This window comes from Rattus norvegicus, chromosome 3 (genome assembly GCF_021556685.1).
Source record: "Rattus norvegicus strain SHRSP/BbbUtx chromosome 3, alternate assembly SHRSP_T2T, whole genome shotgun sequence".
Taxonomy (NCBI): Eukaryota; Metazoa; Chordata; class Mammalia; order Rodentia; family Muridae; genus Rattus; species Rattus norvegicus.
The window spans coordinates 41,708,149-41,715,972 of record NC_141536.1 but is presented as its reverse complement, the minus strand read 5'-3'; the positions used below and the strand labels follow the sequence as shown (position 1 = coordinate 41,715,972).

At 40.4% G+C, this 7,824-nt stretch overlaps 1 pseudogene; it reads left to right on the top strand.

Moving 5' to 3' along the window:
- Positions 1-5,553: 5,553 nt before the first annotated feature.
- On the top strand, positions 5,554-7,396 carry Zfp532-ps1 (zinc finger protein 532, pseudogene 1; annotated as a pseudogene).
- The last annotated feature ends 428 nt before the right edge of the window (positions 7,397-7,824 follow it).

Here is a 7,824-nt window from a genome sequence, read left to right as displayed (position 1 = left end):
TCAAGATCCTTGACTCATAGCCTTGGTGGTCTTCTGGTGGACTTTGGCCTGGAGTGGGCAAGCTGCAGGTAGTCAATTAAGTCATAGCAGGCAATATATTTATGACTTGTGTACCTTAGTTTAGGTAACTGGCAACTTTCCTCTTTACATTCTTTACTGGTTAGCATACAAACATGAAACACCTGAAGAAGCAGGATATGAGTTGGTTCTGGGGCCTGAGAACATGAAATCAATTTTGACTCTGCCAGGAAGATGGGGGTCATTCCTGAGATGGCTCAACTCATGCAACTGTCTTCTAATAGTAACAAGTCCAGTCAAACCTGCCAGGAATATTTCAGTGACTGATTACATTATCTGTCCTATTAATTTATCCCAAGATATTAATGGTTTTTGATAGCTCAATAGCATGTTACTCCAAGAAGAGGATTATCGCACATTATATTTCTACTGTTATTTCCTCATTTTCTCACATTTCTTGTTTATTTTCAGCTTATATTATTCCAATAGTTGAAGTACACTTCCTACTCAACTTTAACATTTTCTTTTTTCCTTCCTTTCTCCCTTTATTCTTTTTCTTCCTTCATTCTTTCTTCCTTTCTTCCTTTCTTCCTTCCCTCCCTTCTTTCTTTCTTTCTTTCTTTCTTTCTTTCTGTCTGTCTGTCTGTCTGTCTGTCTGTCTTTCTGAAGAAAGATATCATTGAAAGGAACAAGAAAAGGCCACACATTCTTTAATAAATAATTAGTTTTTTTCTTTTTGTTTTAGATCAGCATGGCATATAACTCAGAGCAGTATTCCTTCCTCATCGTCTCTAGTTTTGGGTTACAGGTGAACACCATCACACCCAGGATTGTCTAAGAGTTTTTAAAGTTTAAACTTAGTATAAGCCTTCAGGGAGGGGGAAAGGAAACAAAGGCAAGGATTTGTGGCTTCTTCTAAAATCTTAATGTAAGGACTGATAAACTGAATAATTACTTTGTTAAAATTTAATTGTTTTTCTGTCATGCCCTCTTTTTCATCTCTAATTCTGTTGATTTGAGCAATATCTTTCTCTCTTTTGGTTACCTGGGCCAATAATCTCTTGATACTGTTTTCCTTTTTAAAGAACCAGCTTCTAGATTTGTTGATTCTTTGTAAGATTTTCTTTGTTTCTATCAATTTCTTCTGATTTTTATTAGTTCTTCTGTCTGTCGCATTTGGATCATCCTGAATCTACACCCAGGAAATCTCAACAGTATGGTAACCTAAACAGTTCCTGAAAATAATTTTAAATGAAAAGATGAAGGCAATAATAAGTTACAATAAAATTAAGATGTTTGTTTGTAGAAGAAATATACTTTTATCTCTAAAATGCTTCTTCCTTCATTTTAATACAGAAATAGCTTCCTTACTTAGAGTCACGATACTCGGGTGTCATGCTAATAGTCGCTGAGGTTCTCAGTTCCCAGGCTTCCAACATTCAAGATGAATAACATTAAAGTAGGAAATTAGTTCATAATCTGGCTGTATCTGAAATGTTCTTCCCCTTTTATCTGTTGTCGTTCATTTATTTGTTCATTCATTCTTAGTGTCTTCATTCATTCACAGCGTTGGGTGCTCTGCTAAGTACTTGGGACATCAAAGCAGAATACTTCTTTGTTCTGGTTTTCTGGAAGTTTCCTAACCATGTGGACAGAGGTATATATAAGTAGTCAAATATATATCAAGGAAATTGGGCAGGAGAATTCCCAATGAGGGAAAGAAGGAATATATAAAGACCTAAACATTGGAACATCAGGGAAACGAACAACTCAATCCAAAATGGGGTGTGAATTGGACAGAGATCTCAAAAGATGAAACACAACTGACCAAGAAACACTAATATTTAAGAGGAAATTTACCTAAATAATTTTGAATTTGAAATCTGGGCTGGGTGGGTAACAAGATGAAGTAAGGCTGAGGAAATTTGGTGGGAATCGAGTGAGGCAGTTTTTAAAGATAATTTTGGAGTGGAAACTTGCGCCTAGAAGAGACTGAGAGACTGAGAAGCAGTTTAGAAGTCAAGAGTCAGAGTGACAAAGTAATAGAACACAAAGAGAATGCAAGAGGACTAGAGAGCGCAAGAGAAGGGCTAGCAAGTGTTTCATTCATTACTAAGAGAAGAGAAGGGACACAGTGAATATGACGAAACTCATCAAGTCAAAGGTTTAAGAAACTGAATAAAATTTAAATAATAATGACAAGAGTCAGGTGAAACAACTGGAGGTGAAAGAGAATAGTGAAACCTGAGATGGAACTGAAGCAGAAACTATTCCTTCCTTAGGGAAACAACTGGACTGTTGAATTCTCAAAACAAACAAGCAAACAAACAAAACAAGATCATTGCCCAAGAAATCAGGACGCCATGATATGATTTCTTTCAGAACCCCAAATTAAAATATAGGAATATGAAATATCATAGCTAGTGCAGAAACTTCAACCAACCCAAACATGTTCGGAAAATAAACAAAACCAAAGACTACATAGGAGAGTGACACATAGCAGACTACGCAAACAGGCATTCCTGAAGATATTTTAGAGACATGAGAAGAAAAACACTGCTGAATAAAAACTCTGAGATCTGGAAGAGAATAAGGGACCAAGAAAATAAGATTGTAAAATGCAGCAGGAATAATAATGCAGTTTCATTAGTGTGAAATACAAAGAGAATTACAGTATCAAACAACATTGGCATACAATATAGAGGAGATTAGGGGTTTCAATTAAAATAGTTCACAGTTCTTACACTGTTCAGAAGATGAGAAAAATACCAAAAGATACTTGATGCATGAAGAACAAACATGGTAATTTCTGAGGTGAGCACAGAAATATGAAAAACTTTTAAATTAATAGAATAAACATATCTTTTTTTAAAGCACATATCTTTCCTTGTGCAATAATTAGGACACCTATGGTAGAAGTGAAAGTCGTGTAGGTGCTATAGAAAACAATAATGGCTTTAAAAATGTTGTATGCTCCAGCAGTTCTACTGTGAGACATGTATCTCGGCATACCTGCAGGCAGAGGTTTATTCAGAGTTGTGGGTTGATGTCTATACGCAGATGAGGGCAGCAGGCAGAAGATAAAGCAAGGCCTGTGATTGGGCAGTGAAAAAGTAAGGCGGGCGCAGAGCTTTTGAGAGGCGGAAGAGATAGGCAGAGAAGGAGAACCACCGAGATGGAGAAAGAGAAGGACACCGGCGATCTCTGTGACTTTAAATAGACACAGGTGGCTATGATTTTCTCATAAGAGATGGATTATTTCAGGACACTTTGTCTTATAGAGGTGGGTGGTTTATATCAATATCAATTGACTCTGAGTTTATTTTGTGGACCTTTTGTGGGGTGAGAATTTATTGATATAAATCTGACTGATGGATTCCAAGCTTCTAGAGTTTTGATTTTACTGCGTTCCTCGGAATTGTGAGTCAGAAGCAAGAGAGCCATGATAGGCAGTTGTTGCCTGGAGCTGGCATGGTAGCAACCCTCCATGGGAACTAGAAGGGTAAGTCACTGCTGGGACTGGTCACGGTGGCAAGATGGCCGCAGGACCCAGAGAGTAGCCAGCGATAGTGTGGCATGGTGTCTCATTTCGTTATTTTAATATTTACCACTATACAGAGTAGTATTTTCAAGTATCCTTTATAGCAACTGTTCAAAACAGCTAAAACATTGAAATAGCCATGGTTCACTAACAGGGAAATAGAGAGGGAGCACATGATATAGACACACAATACAATATTATTTAGCTATAAAAGAGGAGACTTTTTTGAAGTTTCAGTTGGTAAAACCTTACATATACAAGAACTGGCGTTAAGGTTCAGCATTCACAAAAATGGTCTAGGCAGGGTAATGGTAGTGCTTATGATCTCAGTGCTGTGGAAACAGGAGACTGCTGGGACTCACTGGCCAATTTAGCCTCGCTGGTAAGCTCCAAGGCAATGAGAAACTCATCATAAAGGAAGTGGACAGTGTTCCTGAGACTAAACCCTGAGTGGAGCTCTGCATCCAAATCTCCATTAACATGTATTTGCTGCCCACACCACACCCATACAAGCATTCAAAAACAACAACATCAAAGGAACATTAAGGACATAAAGCTAAATGAACTAAGCCAACCGAGAAGCAGAAGGATCATATTATTTCCCTTAGGTGTGAAGTACAGAATAGCCAAATCATAGCACAGAAAGCAGAGGTGTTGCCAGCACAAACTGGTGGGAGGAGTCCGAGGAGTTACCGTACAGCGGAAAAGGAGTGTAAGATTTGCAAGATGACGGATCTGGAGAAAGTCCATGCTGATGACTGAACAATAACAGATATATTTTACTTTTAAAAATTACTTTTATTTTTACTTATGGGTATATGCTGTGGGGAAAGGGGAGTCACATGCACACGAGTGAAGGTCCCTGCAGAGACCAGAAGAGAACACTAAATCTCCTTGAGCTGGAGTTGAAGGGAGTTGCGAACTGAACGAGTATTGGAAGTCAAAATCTGGAGGAGTGGTAAGCATTTGTAACTTCTCTCCCCCACCCCCAAGGGCCAGATGTTCCTCGTTTATCTACAGGTGAAATGAGTTGAGTACAGTCACGATGGTGTAGGGTGCACGCCTGACAGCAGCCAGACCTTTCAAGGAGCAGAACGTTGACTACAGTCTATCATGCAAGTGTCTGTATGCACAAATGTGTTTCTTCCTTTAGGAAGACAAAAGTACCAAGAATATCTGGAGATAAATACAAGATAAAAATGCAACAGAAAACACAAAACAATAACCGAAATATGTAGCTTTCCTAGAGAACTATACAGGGATGTGTCAAAGAACACCTCCACAATGCTCCCGTCGGGCAGCCTTGAGCTGAAACAACTCTAGAAGCCTGGTGGCTCATCTATGGCCACTTGCAGAGTCCAGGCTTCTTCATTGCTGGGTTGGTGGTGAGGCTGTGTATTCCGACACTATGCACCAGAACATTTGGCAATAGCACCCAAAACGAGAAACACCAACTGTATAGACAGCAAAGGATTAAGTCAACCGTGCCTTTTTGTTCCTGCCAAGAGCCAGAGAAATACTTGATACTCTTTTTTTTCCTCCATCTTTATTAAACTGGGTATTTCTTATTTACATTTCAAATGTTATTTACTTTCCCGGTTTCCAGGCCAACACCCCCCTAAGCCCTCCCCCTCCCCTTCTATGTGGGTGTTTGATACTCATGTAGTGTATGTTTCCAGAATGGTTGCTGAATTCCATGACAAAAGAGCTACATCGAGACATAGAGAGCTGCAGGTCTATCTATAACTTTCAACTTTGACCACAGGCTGGCCTGTTCCTAGCCTGTCTCCTTATGTAAGCCAGCCTTTGAGTTCATCTGAAAAATATCACCAGCTCCATTTTCTCCCCTTTATGGGTTCCTTCTTCCTTATTCTCCCAGTTGGAATTAAGGATACCCATACTCCCTACTAGATTCCTGGCCTCTTTTACCCACTGTGGAAAAGGAGAGACCTGTAAGACTGCTTTCAATGATCTGGGATGACTCAGGCTAAACTTTTAACCAGGTGATGCTGTCCTTGGAGCCCTTAGTTGCTAGGAGCAGGCACGCTGAGTGTGGTGCTAAGACATTTAAAAGTTGCTAGTGTTGTCAGACCCACAATCACCTACAATTTATGTGGTGAGTTGTAAAAATGAAAATCCCAAACCTCAATCCTCCTCCCAATGCAGGGATCATGTTACCAATGTGCAGGTATAAGATTTGGAGTGTGGGGACTCCTTTGCCCTGGCAAAGAGCCTGAGCCAGCACTACGACAGGGGTAGTGTGCATCAAAGTAATATGCTGTCATGTACAAAGACCTTGGTTTTTACAAGTGCAGTCTCCTTTCTCATGCCCAAGGGCATAAGGAGAATGTCGTGGTAATGCAGTGTTCCCACTTAATCCTAAAAGCAGTCCCAGCCAACCAGATGATAGTTTCTCCATCTAGCAAATATTACTGCTTCCACTCTGCAGAGCTCTGTGAGAGCTGCCACACACACTGTCACGAAAGTCCAGCCTGGCATAATGGGGGCAGTTATCTCAGCTCCCCCAAGCACACCCATCAGCCCAGCTCTGCCCCTAATGAAGACCCCTCCAAGCTCTGTAGCACAGTCTTACGTGTTTGGAGTATAATGAAGACTTCCAGGATGAGACATCCCTGGCTACACATTTCCGGCATGCTGCAGATACGAGTGGACAAAAGACTTGCACTGTCTGCCAGATGCTGCTTCCTAACCAGTGCAGCTATGCGTCCCACCAGAGAATCCATTAGCACAAATCTCCCTACACTTGCCTTAAGTGCAGGGCCATCTGCAGGTCAGCACACTTCCAGAGTCACGTCACCAAGAACTGTCTACACTACACCCAGTGGCTTTCCATGTGTACATTGCAATGTTGTATGCTTTGATGTGGCCACACTGAGGTCTCACATTCAAGATTCTCACTGTGAAGTCTTCTACAAGTGCCCCATCTGTCCAATGGCATTTAAGTCTACCTCAAGTACATATTCCCACACCTACACAAAGCATCCTGGCATCAAGATAGGAGAACCAAAAATCTATGAGTCTTCCACGTGCCACACTGTGTTCACCATGCAAACCTTGCTATATCACCACATTGACCAACACATTGAAAACCAGAAGATGTCTGTTTTCAAGTGTCCAGATTATTGTTCTCTTTTATATGCCCAGGAACGACTTATGATGGACCATATCAAGTCTACGCATGGAACATTGAAAATTATTGAAGGGCCTCCAAACTTGGCTTTGAATATTAAAGCTGCAACTCAGAATTCAGAAAACCAGAGCAGAGAGGATGCCAAGTCCATGAATGGGAAAGAGAAATTGGAAAAGAAGTCTCCACCTCCTGCAAAGAAATCCACAGAATCTAAAAAGATGGTCAGTCTTTGGTGGATGTGTTGGGAGTGTGACTACTTGTTCACACGGAGGGATGTGTATCTGTCTCACATGGGAAGCAAATGAAGAAGCACTCCTGCCACCAGTGTGATGTCTTTTAGCTCCTCCCACAGCCTGTGCTACAATCACATCAAGCACAAAGGCATCGGGAACGTTGATGTCTGCTCGCCTTCACCAAAGTGACTGATGCTGGCGAAGCACATACAGCTGATGCATGGGATCAAGGGCCCTGACATAAAGGAACCGAGTGGCTACATTACCAACGAGGAGGAAGCTGAGATAAAGAAGGATGCCAAGGTTCCCAGTCCCAAACAGTATTTGGAGGAGCCAATTTTAGAGTTCAGGCCTCCCAGAGGAGCCACCACCAAGCCACTGAAGAAACTGAAAATCATTTGTGACTTTTTAGCCTGCACACAGATAAGTGGTTCACATTACCCATTTTATTGAGTGTGCATTTTGCCACAATAAATTAAATGATTAGCATTTCTCTCCTCTGTGTGTGTGTGTATGTATGTATGTATGTTTGTATATATGTATGTATGTGGGTGAACATATTCTATGACATATGTTTGAAAGTCAGAGAAAAAATATAGGAGTTCGTTTTCCCCTTTCACTATAAGTACCCTCTAGATCAAGCTCAGGTCATCAGGTTGACAATAGGAGCTGTTTTCACTAAGCCATCATGTCAAGAAAGAAATTTAGGCACAAAAATCTCCATCAATTTAAGTAAAATGAAATGAGAGAAAAGAAATAATATGAAAAGTAAGACAAACAAAAGAATAGAAAAAGCATATTTAAACCACGAATATTAGTTGCTTCAACATGCCTAATCTAATATAACATTTAATATTTACAGAATAAAAATTGTGACAATA